Raw genomic sequence first — 19,981 nt, 5'->3', positions numbered from 1 at the left:
ATTTATATCTCTATATATTTATGTCTGTATCTACTAAACAAATTGAAGGCAACAGATAATAACTAACACCAGGTCGAAATTACAGAGAATGTTACCTTTGAAAGACGAAATGTAACAGGTGAGATTGGCTATTCTGAAAGTCTTTGCTCGTGTGCATGCTCAAGCCCACAGAAGCTTCTGAAGGGAAAAAGCCAGTGTCTTACGACCTTGAGGAATCAGGGAACAGAGTCTGAGGCTAGAAAAACAGCCTTAAAGTTAGGGAGAAGTTCTGGAAGGAAGGAAGGGAAGGGAAAAAGCCAGTGTCTTACGACCTTGAGGAATCAGGGAACAGAGTCTGAGGCTAGAAAAACAGCCTTAAATTTAGGGAGAAGTTCTGGAAGTTCTGGCCCCAAAACTGCATTGAAAATCCACTAAAATACTTGGTGCTAAACTGACTAAATGACATTCTGGGGGGAAATTCCGTGCGGCGCAACAAAACAACAAACAACCAACAAACAAATGACAAAACACAGCATCTGGAAGTTGAAAGAAGTATGCAGAAATATGACTATGGTCTCCCTCAGCAGACAGAATTTAGAGTTTGAATTTAGGCAAGTTACTGGTTCTAGAAGAAAAAAATGATCACTCATCACAGTAACATAGCAATATCTACAATGTTTCTACAATGTATTTTCCATGATATCTAGTACATGAAGAAAATACATGGGAAGAAACAAAAAATATGACCCATACGCAAGAAAAAAACAGGTAATATAAATTGATCTTTCAATAACCGGGATGATAGATTAGCAGAAAAGGACTTTAAAGCAGCTAGTATAAATATTTTTAAGGACATAAAGATATATGTGTAATGAGTAAAATGATGAAGAATCTCACCAAAGGAATAAAAACTAAATAAAAAGGATATTCTACAGCTTAAATATGCAACTGCAATATACAATAACTACACTTTGAAGATGACAAAGAAAAAGAGTACCTATATTTGAAGATAGATTAGTAGAAAGTATCAAAATGAAGAATAGAGAGAAAAAGGATTGAGGTAAAATGAACAGAGCCTTAGAGATACGTAATCAATACTAAGTGGTTTGACATATGGGAAATTGGAGTTCCGGAAGGAGAGAAGAAGGATAATAGAATTAAAAAATAGAATCTGGAAAAAAAAATAGAATCTGAGTCCTACATTGTAGGACCTGAGTCTATCTTGTTCTCAATTGTACCCTCAGTACCCAAGATACTGTAACTATTGTGCAAGTACATATTTAATGATTATTAACACTTTCATGAATACATATATAACTTCAAGGACTAAGCAAATACATTATCTAAGTACTTGCTTTATAAAATCACGGTGAATAATTAGGTGAATATATACGGATTCTAGGGTGGTTGGTGAGGTCTGTTAATGTCTGACTCTTCAGATATAAAAGTGGAAATATTAGGTGCTATGGAGCATACTTTTGATTAATTTCATGGTTCTAAATCATTAACTCCTCTGTTTTTATCCTGGTTTTCCAGTGACCAGCTTTATTTTTTCTCTCATGTTCTATTTCTGAGGCCTCTGCTGGGTGCCAAAATAGAAGTGTACTATTAATTATTGAATACCCTCAGCTATCTGGCCAATAGAGTGACATTCAAATTGCACCAAGTTGACATGCTTGACGCTTGGGTCAAGGACTTACAAAACAAGATGAGTTAAATATGGAGCAGGGACACTGTGTAAGAACAGAGACTGTCCTTTCCTGATAGGAAAAGGAACCAAATATGATGCCTCACTATCTTTACAGTAACGACCTGGGATCCTTACTTAGATAAATTTCAGGAGTTATTGTTTAAGCTCGGGATATTTCAAGGTGCAGGCATGTGAGTCCTGGAAAGATATGGTGAATCTGAAAGTCTTGTTCTTCTAACTCTAGGCAAAACCAAAACTAAGAGTAATGAGAGACCATATAAATATATGGTTTTTTTGAATGGCACTCAGATGAATGTAGCATAACTGAAAGTTCTGGAGGGAGGGCACATACTTGTAAGAAAGAAGAGGAATAATAATTTTTGTGAAAAGAAGTGCTTTTGTTTTGTTTTTGATGAGTTCATATATCTATGGTACAGTTCAAATCCACTCTGATGATAAAATAAACTCCAGTTTTTTGTGAGGTATTTTGTGTTCAGGGAAGAAAGTGAGGGAAAGAAAAATTTCACCCATTGTAGAGTGAAAATAACACTTGAAGCCAAGTGACCTAGCCACAGTACCAGTTTTTCCCCTAATCAAAAACCTTGAGTAAGATTTTGGGTAATCATGTCCTTTCTTTAAACTTATATTCCTCATGTATAACATAAGAGTCTCTTTAGTCTCTTTCAGTTTTGTGAAAGAGACAAAAAGAAAAACATATTATACATGTTGGCAGTTATTTTCCTTAGAGAGAACCATGTAATTACCCCAAGGACTGCTTCAGCTCTTATGTGCCCACCAGTACTGCTTATTTATATGCTTATATATTTAAGCAAAACATACATGGGTAAGGCATAGATGTCTTTGGGTAATTCTGAATTATCTGGTAAACTGAAAATTTGAGGAAGATGTAAAAGTACTTTTAATAACAGGAAGCCTAAGGAATTTGAGGAGATACTGGGGGATTTCTTCTCCCCTTCGTTCTAGTGCTGTGTTGTTTCTTTAAAGGCATGAGTCCTTATTTATTCATTCTACAAATATTTATCAATCACTTACTACATACTAGGCACTGTTTTAGGAGGTGTAAATAGAACAGAAATCCCTGCCCTCATGACACTTGTAGTTTGAGACTTATTCCCTTTTGTGACCAGTCCCTGTGTACGTTAGTAGGTGATCCTCACTGTTTTTAAAGAAAAATAAATTCCAGCATTAAAACAAAATGGGAGGAAATGTTCAGTGTTCAAGAAAGAAAGGTTCTGCCTGGGAAATAAGATGGCGGCAGACAAATGTGCCTGCGAGGAACCTGAGAGGACAGGATTCCACAAGTCCTGCATCACATTTTGTCCCTGTAGGTGGTAAGAGCCAACACGTTCAAAGCCAGATCCACCCAAAGTCACCCATTTTTATATAAAGCCATCTAGCCAGGCATAACCGTCATATGTTACAATTTTCCCTGCCAAAAAAACTAATTGGCTTGGGCTGACTTTGAATTCATCCCAGATTTACACAAAACTTGCTGTAAGACTTGTCTACCTCAAGAAAACTTTTGATAAACCCAGTTCCAGGTTTCAGATTTTTACAAAAACCTGAAACCAAGCAAGATTTTCTTGGTTTCCTATTTGGTGGGGAGGTACTGCAAGCTCTAATTATGAGGCCTCAAGGGAACACAAGGAAAAGACAGACACACAAGGAAAACTCTTGGAGACAGGTAACTAAGGAGAAAAAGACACATCAGGAAAACAAATACGAATGAGTAGCTTGGCTGAATTGTAAAATTATTGACAATATACTTCTTTTTTTTTTTTTTAAAGATTTTATTTATTTATTTGACAGAGAGAGATCACAAGCAGGCAGAGAGGCAGGCAGAGAGACAGGAGGAAGCAGGCTCCCTGCTGAGCAGAGAGCCCGATGCGGGACTCGATCCCAGGACTCTGAGATCATGACCTGAGCCGAAGGCAGTGGCTTAACCCACTGAGCCACCCAGGCGCCCCTTGACAATATACTTCTATTAAAAATGTCTGTATGGTTTAATGCCATGCCCCCACTCCCTGTCCTGCTGTAACCCTGAGTTTATTTCCTAGAGTCCAGAGTCTCTCATGGTTTGTTTTGTTTATCTTTTAAAAAATCATGTATGATTTTGGGGCACCTGGATGGCTCAGTCAGTTGAACATCTGACTCTTGGTTTCGGCTGGGGTCATGATCTCAGGGTCCTTAGGTCGATCCTCGAACCTTGTGTGGGGCTCTGCACTCAGCATAGATTCTTCCCCCTCCCTCCCGACCCCCCCACCCCGGTGCTCTCTTTGTCTCAAGCAAATAAATAAATAAATCTTAAAAAAATAAAAATTATGGGGGCACCTGGGTGGCTCAGTTCTTAAGTGTCTGCCTTCACTCAGGTCATGATCCCAGGGTCCTGGGATCGAGGCTCACATTGGGCTCCCTGCTCAATGGGGAGCGTGCTTCTCCCTCTCCCACTCCTCCTGCTTGTGTTCCCCTTCTCGCTCTCTCCGTCAAATAAATGAGTAAAATCTTAAAAATAAAACATAAATAAATAAATAAATAAATAAATAAATAAATAAAAAATTATGTGTGATTTTTGATGATAAATACCAATGAGAGACAGATGGAGGCAGAAGAGAAATGTAACAGGCAGTAAAGAGCACTCTCCACATTTAAGGTGCTTCTAGTACGTAATGGCTGTGTGGCCACAGACATTTCATTTTATCCTTCATATGAAAGCATGGACATAATAGTGGCAGAAACGTCATTGGATTTTTTTTTTTTAATGAGGAATGAAGTTGTTAATAGATGTACAATCCTATATTTTGTGTTTATAGACTGTACCTATATCTTATTGTAATTAAATCCTTATCTTGAATCAACTAACTTGGTTTTAGTTGTTACAGCTATCTGCCCTTGAGCAAGTCACTTAACCTCTTGATTCCTCTTCTCTCAACCGTAAAATAAGGATGGTAGTAGTAGTACCTACCTCATGTAGGAGCAAAGAATTAATGTATGTGGCAGTGCACTGTAAATGAGAAATCACTATACCAATATGTGTCATCCACTGCTATTCACGTATTGACCCTGCCATCTATAACTTCCTCTTGGGCAGTGGGAAAGAGGAAGGTAAATGGATTAAATAAGAATAAGACAACAAAAAGTTATATATATATATATATATATATAGAAAGTAATGTTATTCGGCTATGAGAAAGGACATTCTGCCATTTGCAACACCGTGGGTAAAACTTGAAGACATTATGCTAAGTGAAACAAGGCAGACCAAGGAAGACAAATACTCTGCATGACATCACTTACATGTGGAAACTTTTTTAAAAAGTCGAAATCATAGAAGTAGTGCAGAAGAGATAGAAAAATTGTTGCCAGAGGGTGGGGGAAATAAGGTGAGGTTGGTAAAAGGATACAGATTTTCAGCTATAAAATGAATAAGGTCTTAGGATCTAATATATAACATGGTGACTATAGTTAACACCTTACTATATAATTGAAATTTGCTAAAAGAATAGAAATGGAAATGTTCTTGTATATATACATGTATATCATACATGTTCTCGCACATATATGTATATATGTATATGTGGTAGAGGATGTGTTAACTAGATGGGAGTATGGGCGGAATCCTTTCATAGTGTATACAAATCTCCAATCATCACGCAGAAAACCTCAAATATTTTATTTTATATGTCAACTATACCTTAATAAACCTGAAAAAATAAATTATTAAGGATAAATGCCACAAGAACAAATCTTGAAACACACAAAGTTTAATACAGTTGAGATGAAGTTATAGTGTAGTGATCCAAAGTAATGAGCCAATACCAGTGTTATCAATTTACAGATGTATCTCTCCCTTTTGATCATAAAATTCTTGAGAACAGAGACCATTGTTTTTTTGTTTTTTGTTTCTTCTGTTTTGTTTCCAAAGTTCAATCCAAGGCCTGGCATGTAATAAAGATTCAATAGTTATTGAATGGCTAAAATATAAACTATGAAAGAATGAAGATAATTTACTTTTTCAATACATATTAATAGATGTTTTGGCAGTAGGACTAAATAATCTTATTTTCTCTCCTTTTTTATGAAAATCATAAAATAATCAAATTTATAGATTAGTTTTTAAGAAACCTCCCACAAACTACCTTTAAGAATGAGGTGCACTCATTCTTCAGCAATAAAGGATGGTGTTCTGCACTGTTTGTTTGTTTGTTTTCTCTTCCTGCCTTTTTGTATACTGCCTAGCCTTAGGTGATAGATCCCGATGCAGAGTTAATGTATGTGGCAGCGCACTGTAAATGAGAAATCACTATACCAATATGTGTTATCCACTGCTATTCACGTATTGGGGTTGGGTATCAGAGTTGGGCCTCAGTTCATATTTTTTTGTCAGAATATTCATAATTTTTATTATGTAGTTAATCCTTTTTTCCTGTAGAAAATATGGAGACCCATGTATAATAAAAATAAATCAGCAGTGTTTATTTTCTATAACTCTATACTCTACCATTTCAACTTAAAAAATTTTAAGGTATTTTTTTTTATTTACCACACTAAAGACATTAATATTTTAAAAGAAGCACCACTTTCCATCAAAGGGACAAATCTGGAATTATTTTGTTTACTAGATGTTTTTGTTTTGTTTGTTTTGTTTTGCTTATAACTATGTCCTCTTTGATAATGGAATTCTATGACACGCCCTTATCTTATATCTCATTTTGAAGGTGAGCCTCACTTGTTTGCTCTAGTCAGTGCTGCAGATGGCTACTTCTGGCTTTGTTACTGCAGTTGCCAGGGTGTTTTGTTTTGTTTTGTTTTTTTTTTTAAGATTTTATTTATTTATTTGTCAGAGAGAGAGAGAGCGAGCACAGGCAGACAGAGTGGCAGGCAGAGTCAGAGGGAGAAGCAGGCTCCCTGCGGAGCAAGGAGCCCGACGTGGGACTCGATCCCAGGACACTGGGATCATGACCTGAGCGGAAGGCAGCTGCCCAACCAACTGAGCCACCCAGGCGTCCCACCAGGGTGTTTTTACCTGGCTTTTATTTTCCGTGTATAGTAACGATGATAATATAAAATGTTCACATTGTGCTTACTGTGTATCTGCCACAGTTTTAATCACTTACATTTACTCATTTACCCTTCATAAGAAGCTCATCATATAGATACTCTTAACTTCCCCATTTTTAGTTATGGTAACTAGTCTACAGGGAGGATAATAATTTGCCTTAGATCACATAGTAAGTGGTGGAGCAGAGATCAAGACCCAGTTAGTCTTCCTCTAGAATCTGCTCTTTTCTCAGTATGGGAATCTGAAGTTTCAAAATCCCAAATTAAGATGTGAATCAGCATGTGTTAATTTACTCATAGGTGCAGTAGGGAAGCATATTTGCACTTAGTACTGTCCCTCCAAATTAGGAATACAGGGTCACTATGACTACGGTGTATTTTCTTCCTCAACACCAAGGCTTACTTCCAAGGTCTGCCGTGGTATGTCTTTCTTAATTGAGCAGACAGACATGATAAAAGATGGATGAAGAGAGTCTTTCTTGGATGTAGCAAAAATCATTTCATTTTTTTTATCATATTAGGTATCTAGTGATTTTGAAAAGTAGAGTGTTTATTTCAAATAAAAAGAATTACCAAGAGATTTTAAAAAGACAGCCAAGAGCACAGATAGTGCTACTGTATAAAAACTATGCATTTTAGATCTGAGGTGCTCTCAGTTGGGGACTAAATAATTCAAAGGACTTCCCTTTTCCGTGTTTAATACATGTTTCTGTCAATTTACTAAGCAGAGATAAGCAACTCTTTATTTGCATATGATTATTTGGGGTTAAAATTTCAACTAAAATTGAGGTATTCAAATTTAGCTCATCCACAATGACACCCTGAAGTCAGGTTTTTCTTATCAAAATGCTTGCAGGAAAGCTTCAGGTATGGAAAAGAATGTCTAATATCCCTATTTTATAGTATCTAGTATTTTTTCTTTGTTTTTTTTTTTCTTTTGCCTGCAGATAACTTTCTGTCTTCATTATAATTAATGAAAAATATTGAGTGATAATCTTCTTCAGACTGGGGATTGAATAATAATAGCATAGAAAGAGGGTAGTTTCAAGTTGAGTATAAAATGAAGAACAAGCCTATTTGAAGTAACACTTGTTCTCTACACGAAGTTGTTCTTCCTTTTCGTGTATGTACAAGCTTGATGTTATGAGAAGGATGTTACAAGTTTCCAAGTTTCGCTCCTTTCTACACTGCTACATTCTCTCTTCTTTGCTGGTTCACATTTACTTGTGCTTTAAATTTTTGTTTCAAGTGTCATCCCTAGCAGGACTTCCTTGATTCTGTTTTGTCACTTTTCTCCAAGCTTCCAAAACACCCTGACAGCTCTATCATTGTATTTATATCTCATTGACTTGGAATCACCCACTTACCCAATATACTCTCATATACTTGAAACTTCGGTCTTCAAGGTTGAAGGTTAAGTCTTATTTATCTTTGTAGCACAATGTTTCGTATGACAGACACATTCTATAAATGTGGAAATAAATGTAGAAGCTACATTGGTACTGTTAATCATGCAGCAATGGTCAAAATCAAGTTATATTTCTTTTTAGACTTTATTTTCATCAACAAATTATTTATTACTTATCAGGCTTTTTAGAGCATGATTGAACTTGTTTAGCCTGGTTCCCTGGTGTGAAATTCAGAGCTTGTGCAATTTAAGCATATCTTTGCAAATATAAGCTTATTTGCATAAGTTTATGTAACAAATGACAAATGGCTTTGGATGATAAAAATGAAAAACTCAATTCATCCATTTTTTCCATATAGGCATTAAATAAAACTAAAAAATTGAGATGTATACATAGGTGGTGAGGCTTATGTTATATGTATATTTATGTATAGTGCATGTAAATAAGCATTTATAAACTACACAGATACACAATTTTAATATAGTGGGGTAAGGAAGTCACTAATTTAGCAAAATATGATATGCCCAATTTTTTTCTTTTTAATGCATAGGATTTGCATTCAAACAGACATGGATTTGCATTCTGAGTCCATAACTCATGAGCCATGTGGCTTTGGACAAGGTATTTAAACTGTCCCATCCTAAATATTCCTTATGTGGCACTAATAATGCATATCTTGCAAAATTCTGATTAGGATCAAATGAGATATTGTATTTCAAGGGTTTACCATCATTTCTGCCATCTAGGTCAATAAATGATGGTCTTGTTTTTGTGGTTATTGTCCTAGCATAAAAACAAGGGGTTTCTTTTCTTTTTCTATAAAAGATTTTATTTATTTATTTGACAGAGAGAGTGAGAGAGCATAAGCAGTAGAGGGAGGGAGAAGCAAGCTCCCCGCCGGGCACGGAGCCCAATGCAGGGCTTGATTCCAGGACTCTGGGATCATGACCTGAGCTGAAGGCAGATGCTTAACCATCTGAGCCACACAGGTGCCCCAAAATAAGGGATTTCAGTAATTTTTTATTTTCTGCCTTGACTTTAGTTTCCTCATCTGTCCAACGGTAATTCCACTTTCTACCTCATTGGTGGTTATAGAGGTCAAATGTGGTATGTCTCTGAGGGTACTTTCTAAAATAGAACAGTGTTACACAAAATAAACTAACAGCTAAAGCTATTTTGTATTTATTTAAGAGAGTGCAATCCTAGCATGACAATGTAAAATGTTACTGAACTGCAGTTCTATATGTTACAGAACAACCCCTCTCAATTTCCTGCTTGACTTCTTTTTCATTTTCTACTATCTGGTCACCAAGACTTCTTTGGTTTCCTTTGCTTCTCACCGTGTGGGAGACCTAATCAGTACGGAAGCAGTCTCCACCAATTATTTGGAAGAAGCAATTGTCTATTTTTCGGATGGCGTACAAAACCCTAGGCTCTGTTTTATCAGTTTAAACAGGTTTGTTACATGAGTGCATCCTCAAAAATGCCAATAAGTGCTTTTGGGCTTTAAAAAAATTAGGTCTAAGTGAAGTTTTGTTTACTCCCATTAAACGTTCTTTCCAAGTCTGCCTCTGTCCCTTTTTGTCACGTCTGTAATGTTTCAGTCAAACTTGGATTGGTATTGAAACCTTTCTCAAATTGATTCTGCTTTCCAGTATTGGCATTTATGTAGTCCCACTAAGTCTGAGCATGTCAGCTTGACAAAATCTGCCCTGAAAAACTATAGCCCTACTTATTTTGGGGAGCTATTTCTTTTTCTTGGAATTTAATGGCACAATTTAGTGTCCTTTAAAGGTTTGTTGAAAACATTGTATAGCAAAAATCCAATAGATGTTATATTTGTACTTGTTTCTAAGGAAGAAAATTCTCAGAAACTTGAAAATAGCTGTAAAATTATTATTTGTTAATAATGCCCCTCCAGAAGACTCAAGATACCATAACAGTTTTTATTTTTCAGTTTTCAAATGCCTCCCTTTTCTATTTATTTCCACGTGGGGTATAAAATCAACAAGATCTTGACTTGACTTCCTTGACTGTTACTGCTTACTCCTCTCTGGAATTGTCAGGCTGTGCTCTCATGCCCTTACTCTTCAATAGTAGATATTCGTTGGTCAAAATTTTATACCTTTCCAAGGTACTAAGTCCAAAGTGGACCATGGAGATTACAAAGTGTGATTTCAAGCAGTTTAGCAAAACATTCACGAAAAGACCTCTTACTCTTAGAGAGGCCACGGTTAAAAGCATGAACTTTCTTGTTAGATTAAAAGTCAGTTCAAAATCTAATGTTAGGTTTTAAAAGCTGGATAACCTTGTGCAAATTATTTTACTTCTCTGAGTTTCAGTTTCACTTTCTATGAAACAAGAATAGTAGTGCCCATTTTATGAGGTAAAGTTGAAATGAAATAAGACAGTGTAGTGCTATTATAATTACTATCATTTGTATTTGCCATTAAAACCAAAACAGAGCCAGAACACAGTGGAGAAGTGAGATTCCCCTATGTTCTTCTTCTTCTTCTTCTTCTTTTTTAAGATTTATTTATTTGTTTATTTGACAGAGAAAGAGAGAGAGAGAGAGAGATCACAAGTAGGCAAAGAGGCAGGCAGAGAGAGAGGGGGTAGCAGGCTCCCTGCTGTCAGGGAGCCCAATGCAGGGCTCTATCCCAGGCCTGATGTGGGGCTCGATGCAGGGCTCGATCGAGGGACCGAGACCATAATCTGAACCTAAGGCAGAGGCTTAACCCACTGAGCCACCCAGGTGCTCCAAGATTCCTCTGTGTTCTTGAAAAGTTCTAAAATACAGCATTTCCCACATGGCATTTGAATCCAGGAGGATTGTTCTGGTTTATACAAACAAAGGTTTACTTATTATTTATCTTCACAAACCAGTGCAGAGGTAGATAATTATTGTTCTGAGTTTAGGAACTTTATGATATCAGAATTAACATCTCTGAAAAATCTCTTGTAGTTTACCTCATGGTTACAACAATGTTGCTGTAGTCCAGCAATCACAGAGATGCAAAAATCCTTAACAGAATATTACAAAGATGAGTCAAGTACTGTATAAGAAGGATAAAATATCATGACTAAGTGATTTTGTTTAGCAAGGTTTTCATATGATGTACATACACAAAGATAACCAATAAAAGCAACCATATTAGATGTTTTTGAAAGTGTTAAAAAATCTATAGGATCATCTTAATAGATGTGGGAGAAGCATTTTATGAGCTTAAATATCCAGCAAACCAGGGAATAAAAGGGAACTTCCTCAATGAATGGCACCTATGAAAACCTATAGCTGATATCATACTTAATATGAAAACACTAAATGCTTTCCCCCTAACATTGTGAATAAGGCAAGGATGTTCATTTTTACAATTCCTGATAAACATTGTAATGGAGATCATAGCTCATGCAGTAATGGAAAAAAGGCATAAAAGGCATATTGATTGGAAAGGATGAAATAAACTGTCACTCTTTATAGATTATATACAGATTATATTATTCTTTATGTAGAAAGTCCTAAGAAATCAACCAAAAAGCTGCTAGAATAAGTGAATTTACAAAGATCACAGGGTACAAAACCATACAAAAAAATCAGTGGGATCGCTGTGTACTAGTAATGAAAGATTGGAAAAACAACACCATTTATGATTTAATCAAAACAAAATACTTAGAGACAAACTTAACAAAATATGTATGCAAGAAAAATGAAAATATGAAAAACATATCCACGCAAAGACTATCATATTCATAATAGTCCCAAACTAGAAACAACCCAAATGTTCATGTGAGTAGGTAAACAAATTATGACATATCCAAACAATGTAATGTGATCTAGCAAGAAAAAGCAAGGAACCACTGAGATACTCAGCAACATGAATAAATCTCACAGACATTTTCCTAAATAAGTCCTACACAACAGAGCACATACTGTACAGATGGATCCTTATTTCAGGAAGTAGATCGGCCATTGTCTGGGATGAGGCATCTGGAGAGTGTGGATGGTGAAGCGGTACAAGAAAACTTACTGGGACGACAGATATATTCTGTATTTTGATTGAGGTCATATTTGTCAAAATTCATGGAAAAGTTGACATAATATGGGTCTTTTTTTCTGTGTGTAGATTGTACCTTGAAAAGATTGATTTATTAAAAAAGGAATGTTAACCTTTCAAATCACAATTATTCATGGAAAATGTTCTATGTAGAAAGGGCGGGATGGTGATACATCATTGACTAGAAGTGATACAACTGTCCTCAGAAGGTAGGGAGTTAACACTGGTGCCTACATGGTAATCACAACCTGTTGAGTCACTTCGGGGTAGAAAACACAACTGTCCTCAGAAGGTAGGGAGTTAACACTGGTGCCTACATGGTAATCACAACCTGTTGAGTCGCTTCGGGGTAGAAAACACTGAGCAGCAAAATTCTCAAGTAAATGAAAATATGTCCAATTTACAATCAAATAAAAATGCTGTGGGCATAAAGCCAAAGAATATTCTTAGATTAGACTTTGTTTTGCACTCTAATTTTAACCAGCTAGAATTCTTTAAGTACATTTCTATTCAACATTTTGAAGTGAAGTAAATACTTCACTTTTTTTTTCTTTTTATTTGAGAAACTACACTTCCTTTGAAAGACAGAAGAAGATCCATTTTTCTTTGTAATAAAGAATGGGGTGGTTTATTACAGCTTTAATATATAGTGAACACAAACTGCAAACATCTCCCCACCCCTACACACACACACACACACACACACACACACACACACAGGGGCAAATTTGAGTCAAGGCTGTTGAAAAGCTAGAGGACATAAGTTGAGCTGAACTTATGGAAGTGATATTGATAATTTCCACCTTGTGACTAGAGATATATGTATATCAGATCAACAGAAGAAAGACCTTAATGATATGTGATATAAAATTGTTGACCATGAACTAATATCTATGATTTGGGAAGTTTCCCAATAGTACATTACTCTATAATACATCTTTAATTTTAATAAGCCTGGAAAGTTCTTTTATTATTATTTTCTGTTTTCCAAAACCAAAACTTTCTTCCAAATAAATGGAAGGTATATTTAAAAAACATAAAATTACCCACTTACTATCTCAACACTCATTTTGTCATGTGGATTCGTTCATAAATTATCCAGACAATGAAAATTCTTTTCACTTTAACATTTGACATAACAATTAAAGCAGAATATTGAACTAGTTTTAACAAATTTGGGGAAGTAATTTATTTTCTTTATCAGGAGATGTTGTTCCCTTTAGGGAATTGAAAATTATATCCAAGATACTAATTTCCTCATAAAGAGATTTGGAGGGATTATTTTTCCCATAGAGCCAATATTCCAATTAATTCATCCAAAGAAGGAGATTTCTCAAGTTGAGCCAAACTCAAAGCACCAGAGTATGATGTCATGAATTTTAAAAAGGAAACCACTCTGCCAGATACTTGAGGTTCCAGAACACACACTCCGTGATTCACAATTAGGCTGATTGATTACATGATTTGTTGAATAGTCTTAACACTAGGTAAACATCTCAACATGAAAAGCTTGCTGTTTTCCTTTTCTCAAAAATCTCTTTAGGACAACTTTTAATAAAATTCTTGTTCTTTAGAATATCCAGTCTTTTCAAAAATGCTCCTAAATATTCTTTGCCTTGGAAAGAGTACCAAGAAATGAAAGGCATTTGAAAAGACAAAATGAAAGCTAGATGATGCAGAAAATGGTTCTTGCTTCCCATGCTTATAAACACTTGCACTAACCCGGATCTGACATGTGGTTGTGTAGTTTCTAGCAATTCAGCCAGACTGATTATTGTTCTGGTTTTGTCTCTTCAGTGTAGGAGCCTCTGTATGGACAGCCCGGGAGCGCTACACCATCATAGCTTTGACTAAAATAAAGCAAGAACCTATGCATCTAAGTGAGAAGGATAGAAATAAAAAAAAAAAAAAAAAAGAGGGCAAAGGTATTCCCATTTGATCTATTGAGTATTTCCTTACTTTATTTTCTGGATGGAAGTTGAAATATGAAGCTATCTGTCTCAAAATTTGGCACTTGGGGACACTAAGTGACCTTGTGCCTAGGGGAAAAATCTACTATACAACTTAAGTAATATTAAAAGGGAAGAGGAAAATTATTTATTTCTAAAACAAGAATGAACAGTGTTAATAAGGAGTTTATGACACATGTTTTCAAGAATCTTCTTTTGTGTGTGTCACAAGACAAAAGCATAGTCCATGTTTGTTCACGAATGCTCAGAAATGGAAGAGTTCCTGTGGTAGAATGTATGGGAGGGAGAAATACATATGGTTGCTGGTTCTCAAAACATATTTCATGGAAAAAAACAAAACAAAACATAAAGCAACCAACTTAACAGAGCTTCCAGGCTGAAGGGAGGTTTATATGGCCGTATAGCCTGCCTTAGCATTGCTGTGCTTACAGAGGGTGTGTATGACCTGTTTTGCAGTCGCCAGTTAGTAAACACTCAGGGTGACAGAAGGCATCGCTTCAGTGATCTATTTGAACTCTAAGATGATGTGCTGAATTTTAAAGAAATTGTAAGGGAGAAGGGAAATGAATGGGGGCAATTAATGGTCTGGATATATTATCTAGTTTATTTAACAGACTGAAAAGACAATGTCTAGATATTAACGAGACTTGCATTGAGGGAATAAAAAGTGATCTGTACTCCTTCATGAGCACAGGTTGTAACTGTTAGTGAACCAACCGCATGTTTTAAAGAATAATTTCATATAAATATGGTGATAATTACACACAGAGAGGTTTGAAGAACAAGTGTAAGGCTGCCATCCTCGTAACAACTTTACAAGTTTTGCAGGTATCTAGACATTTAGGTCATCAATGTAATGGACAGATGGTAGCCCAGATGCCAAGAACACTGAAAGAATTCTAAGGTCAACCAGAACTAAATGCACGAGTCCACAGTTGAATGAGTGAAATAATTAACCAGTATCTCCCCAGTTTTCTCTATGTGGATAGTGCAGAGAACTGCTTAATAGTGTTAAACAGAGAATATCTCCAGCTGAAATGATTTCCAGAAAGGCTGGGAAGAGGCACTTTTTAGATCAGACTTAACCAAACAACAACAACAAAAACTCTCCCAACAAGAGCCAGAGTGGTATAAAACATCTCCCATAAGAGTGAAATACCTCGTAGAACATTCAAACAGGGAAAGAATGGAAAATTATGGAAATACATAAATAGAGAGATACCTTGAGCAAGAGAGTCTAGAATTTTACAAAGTTTATTAGAAGCATAGGGGACTTCCTAAATTATTTTTAATTAAGAATAGACTTCAGTTACAGAAAGTGCTATGGGGGATTTGCTTGTTTATATTTGAATGTGAATTAATTTCACATGGGGAGATTGAAAATTGTCTCAGCATTAATGGACATTACAGAAGAAGTGTGCATGTGCGTGCGGGCGCGTGCGCGCGCGCACACAGACACAGACACAGACACAGAGACAATATTACCTTTGTTGTGGTCACATATAACCTCTAAATTTCAGTAGCTTCAAATAGCTTTTAGTTTTTGTTGCAAAGTGTGCAAATAGACTGCAACTGTATTTTGTCATGGTCATCTCCAGGTCTTGAACCCAGCATGACAGCCGTTTCTATCTGGACTATATTGTTCTCATAGCCTAGGGCAGGAATGCCAGAAACAAAAACAAAAAAAATTAAAATAAAATATTAAAGAATGCAAGCTCATTTAAAGCTTCCATTTGAATATGGCATGTATCATGTCTGCTCATTTTCCACCCCAAAGAAAGTTGCATGGCTAGTCCTGAAAAGGAAGTACTTCCCTAAAATGAAGATGAAAATGAAGATACTTCCCTAAGTATCCTCCACCTGCTTTGATGCATAGCATCAAAAAGGACATGGATCTTTCTTTCCTTCTCTTTTCCCTTTTCATACCTTGCCTTACCTTACTTTACCTTACCTTTCCTTTTTGTAGAGGATTAAGAAAGAGTTGGAGAATTTTAACAATCTACCCCAATACATATCCTGTATGTATGTTAACTCTCTAGTAAAGTATATACTTCTCATTACAACTGTGCTTTTAGTCAAAATAATTGATTTGTTTTTTCTTTATATATATATGTATATATATACATATATATATATATTATCATAAATTGTCATGCTCAGATTAGGTAGATGGAACCCCTTTGGGAAGATTGCCTTAAGAACTTCAAGGTATGACAGACTACACACAGAAAGTTTTTAAAGAGGGTATTAAAAGTGTGTTTAACAGACTACGATACCAAGTTGAAATTTCAGAATACTGCTCAAAATTTTTTTTAATACAAATAACAGCATACTGTTGTTGACTTTATCCATCTCAATTCTAGAAATTTTACACAAATGCCTTTTAATAGGCCTGATTTTTTTTTTTTTTACTAACTTTTACTAACCTTTTAAACGTAGAGAATAAGCAGGATGTGAGAGCCAAAACTGGAAAATTGGGATGTCAAAGACATTATTAGGGTAACAGACATATGCTGAAAAGGCAAAACTAAAACAAAAACAAATAATAAAACACAAATTCAATTTTTTCCCTTCATGTTGAAACCCCCACACAGTAGCTTCAAGGGCAAAGTTCTATCAGAGTTTCTATATTGAGAAAGACAATTTTATTCCTATGAAATTCTATTTTCCCTGGTCAGGGATAGGCCCTTTGGTGGCAATATTGGTCCTTTCATGACTTTTGAACATGAATCTCCTTTGTACTGTCTGGCCTTTCCTGCCACTTTGAGAGCAAAGTGGCAGAGTGTTGGGGGCACAGTCATGGAGCCAACAAGGAAGAAGTGAGAAGGAGGAGAGGAAGCAGGTGGGGAAGGGGAATTAACAGCTTTGTAGAGTCGACTTGATATGTGAAATACACTGTGACTTCTGATAGAGACCATAAAATGCTGAGATTCACAAATTATATATTGACTGTAAAGTGTGAAGATAAATATAGAATATTTGCCTAATAAGCTGTTTTTATGTCTTCCATCTGGTTGCTTTTGAAAAATATTACATCAAAAATATACTTAAGAATGTAAACCAATCAAAGCAAAGGCATAGGAGGTGACCCCCCCCCCCCCCCCCCCCCCGCAGATCTGGGCTTTCATCTGGTATCTTTTCCTTTCAAGCCTGAATAAATTCTTTTATCACTTTTTATACTACAGTCCTGCTAGAGATGTATTATATCAGTTTTTGTCTCTCTAAAAAAAAAAATTCTTTATTTTGCCTTCACTTTGAAAGATCGTTTTTGCCAGGGTGGAATTATATGCAGTCAGTTTTTTTTTTTTTCTTCCCTTTCTGCTCTTTAAAATTGTTGTTTCATTGTCTTTTGGCTTCAATTGCTTGTAATGAGAAGTCAGCCATAATTCTTATTGTTCCCACTCTGTACATAGTATGTTTCTTCCCACTTTAGCTTTAGAAAGTTTTCCTCTTTGATTTTCAGCATTTTCATAAGAAGTGGCTACCTGTGATTTTTATTTTTAGCTCTATGTAATCTTGCTTGAGGTTCATGGCATTTTTGGTCTGTGGGTTTATCTGTTCATTTATTTCTTGACAATTTTGGGACATTCCCAGCCATTATCTCTTCAAATTTTTTTTGTTGTTGTTTTATTCTCTTTCTCCTCTTCTTTCAGTTAGACCGTGAGATACTTGTCATCCTGCTCTTGGATGTGGTGCTTTTGGCCCTAGTTTTCCTCCTTGAAAATTAGGTTGAATTAGATTATTGTTTTCAACATTCTTGACTCTTAGTACACCGTGATTTAAACTCAACTTTTAATCCAGGAGTTTTGTATGGGGACACAGCGGGTGCAGGTCTGTCTGATCAGCTCCTTCCCTGAAAGGGTGAGTATAAGTTTTTCCTGGTTGCTAATCAAAGGTTGGAAAATAGAGGGGATAGGCTAAAGGTATAAACCATTCACCTGTCACTTATTTTTGAATGCAAATTGTAGGTAAAATTAGTTAGCCAGGAAATGGAGAAGTGAAGAAAAATTTAAAGGCATAGCATAAGATTGGCAAGCTTACTCATGGATACTCTATGAAATGGATAATTGACCCTTAGACTTTGCAAAGTAGCTTATAAATAGACAGCTGTCTGCATTCCAAAGAGTGAAGAAAGAAAATTATACATGAGCTTTCAAAACTTTCATTGCTTAACTTACAGTGAGGATGTATAGACAAAACAGCTGAATGGATTAGTTATGTATCCCAAATAGAGTAGAAATCATGGAAAGAACCTAAATAGCTATATTTGTTCTTGCTTTTATCTACTCCTTGGCTGAATAAATTGATAGGCTCAGTCCAATCTGCACAGTTGCTGCTAGTTTTTGTGGTAAGCCTCTAGGATGGCCCAAGTGGTCTACCTCCTGGAATTTACAGCCTTACGTAATCTCCCTTGAGTGAGAGCTAAACTCAATAACATGCTTTGACAGTAGAATGCAGCCAAAGTGATGGTATATAATTTCTGAGGTAGATTACAAAACGATCATGGTTTTCTCTTGGCTTGTCTTTCTTGCTTTCTCTTGGATAACTCACACTGGGAGAAGTCCACTGCCATGCAGGAAGGTAGCTCTATAAGGAAGACCATGTGAGTAAAGATGGAAACATGTCTTCTGAGGCGCAGTCACACAAGGGAGCGTTGAAAGTGGATCTTCTGCCAACTTCCTTATGAATGAGCTTGGAAGCAGATCTCGTCCTAGTTGAACCTTGAGATCACCCCAACCAACACCTCTGTCACAGCCTCCATGAGGGTCCCTCAGCCAGAATTACATAGCCAAGCCCAGCATCAGATTCTTGACCCTAGAATGTGTGACATAATAAATGTTTGTTGTTTCCAGATGTGAACCTTGAGAATAATTTTTAACGTGGCAGTAGATAGGATAATTTTTAATAATGATGATTCTTTGTATTATGTGTCTTTTTATAGTTGACGCATGTCTTCTGACATCAAGTGATTTGCATAGTGGCTCTGTGGTATCGTCACACTTTACAGTAAAAGAACTGAAATTTGAACTCCTGTTCAAGGTTTCAAAGGTAGAATAAGTTGGATGAACCTGTGGCTTTATACCTTCTGACTCTAAATGTAATGCTTTTGCAACTATGACCCTGTTCTTCACTAATGAATGAATGAATGAATCTAAATAATGACTTTGCTGAATATATTAGTAGGTCGTGATTTTCTGTCCTCAGTGTCCAGTGGTTATTATAAGATCTAATAGTGGCCCCTATATAATACTAACCAGTTAGTATATTATAATACATAGGATTCTGGGCTAAGAGGTTATGTCATATATGGTAGTAAAATACAGAGTTGAATCCCTAAATTCCTTGGGAAATATGTATGCCCCTTGATTTTGTTAAATTAGCTCTTCCTTCTCTATTTCAACAAGTTATGTGGCCCCATTCTAAAGGACTGCAGTTTGCCTTATCAGTATTAAAATAGCTGTCTGCATGAAGGTGACATTTTGTGCTGTCTCTGTGGGTTCCTCTGACCATTGACTTCCATCATAATGTCCCCAGTGCTTTTCATCTCTTCATTCTAATTGCTACACTTTTGGAGGCTGGCCCTGATTGGGACAGGCGGTTGAAATGGCAGATACCCTGTGATTGACACAGCCTGTATAAATACCTATTCTCTTAAGCCCGCACCATGTCACAGGCTGTCAGAGCTAGTCTACTGCCAGGGCCTTTTCAAAATCATAATTAAAGCATGATGCCCATAGTCAATTACAAGTTCATAAATTAGGCTCTATGGAAAATAAATTCTATTCTCAGGACTCTACA

Source organism: Lutra lutra, chromosome 13, assembly GCF_902655055.1.
Source record: "Lutra lutra chromosome 13, mLutLut1.2, whole genome shotgun sequence".
Taxonomy (NCBI): Eukaryota; Metazoa; Chordata; class Mammalia; order Carnivora; family Mustelidae; genus Lutra; species Lutra lutra.
Note: the sequence above shows the minus strand (reverse complement) of the source record.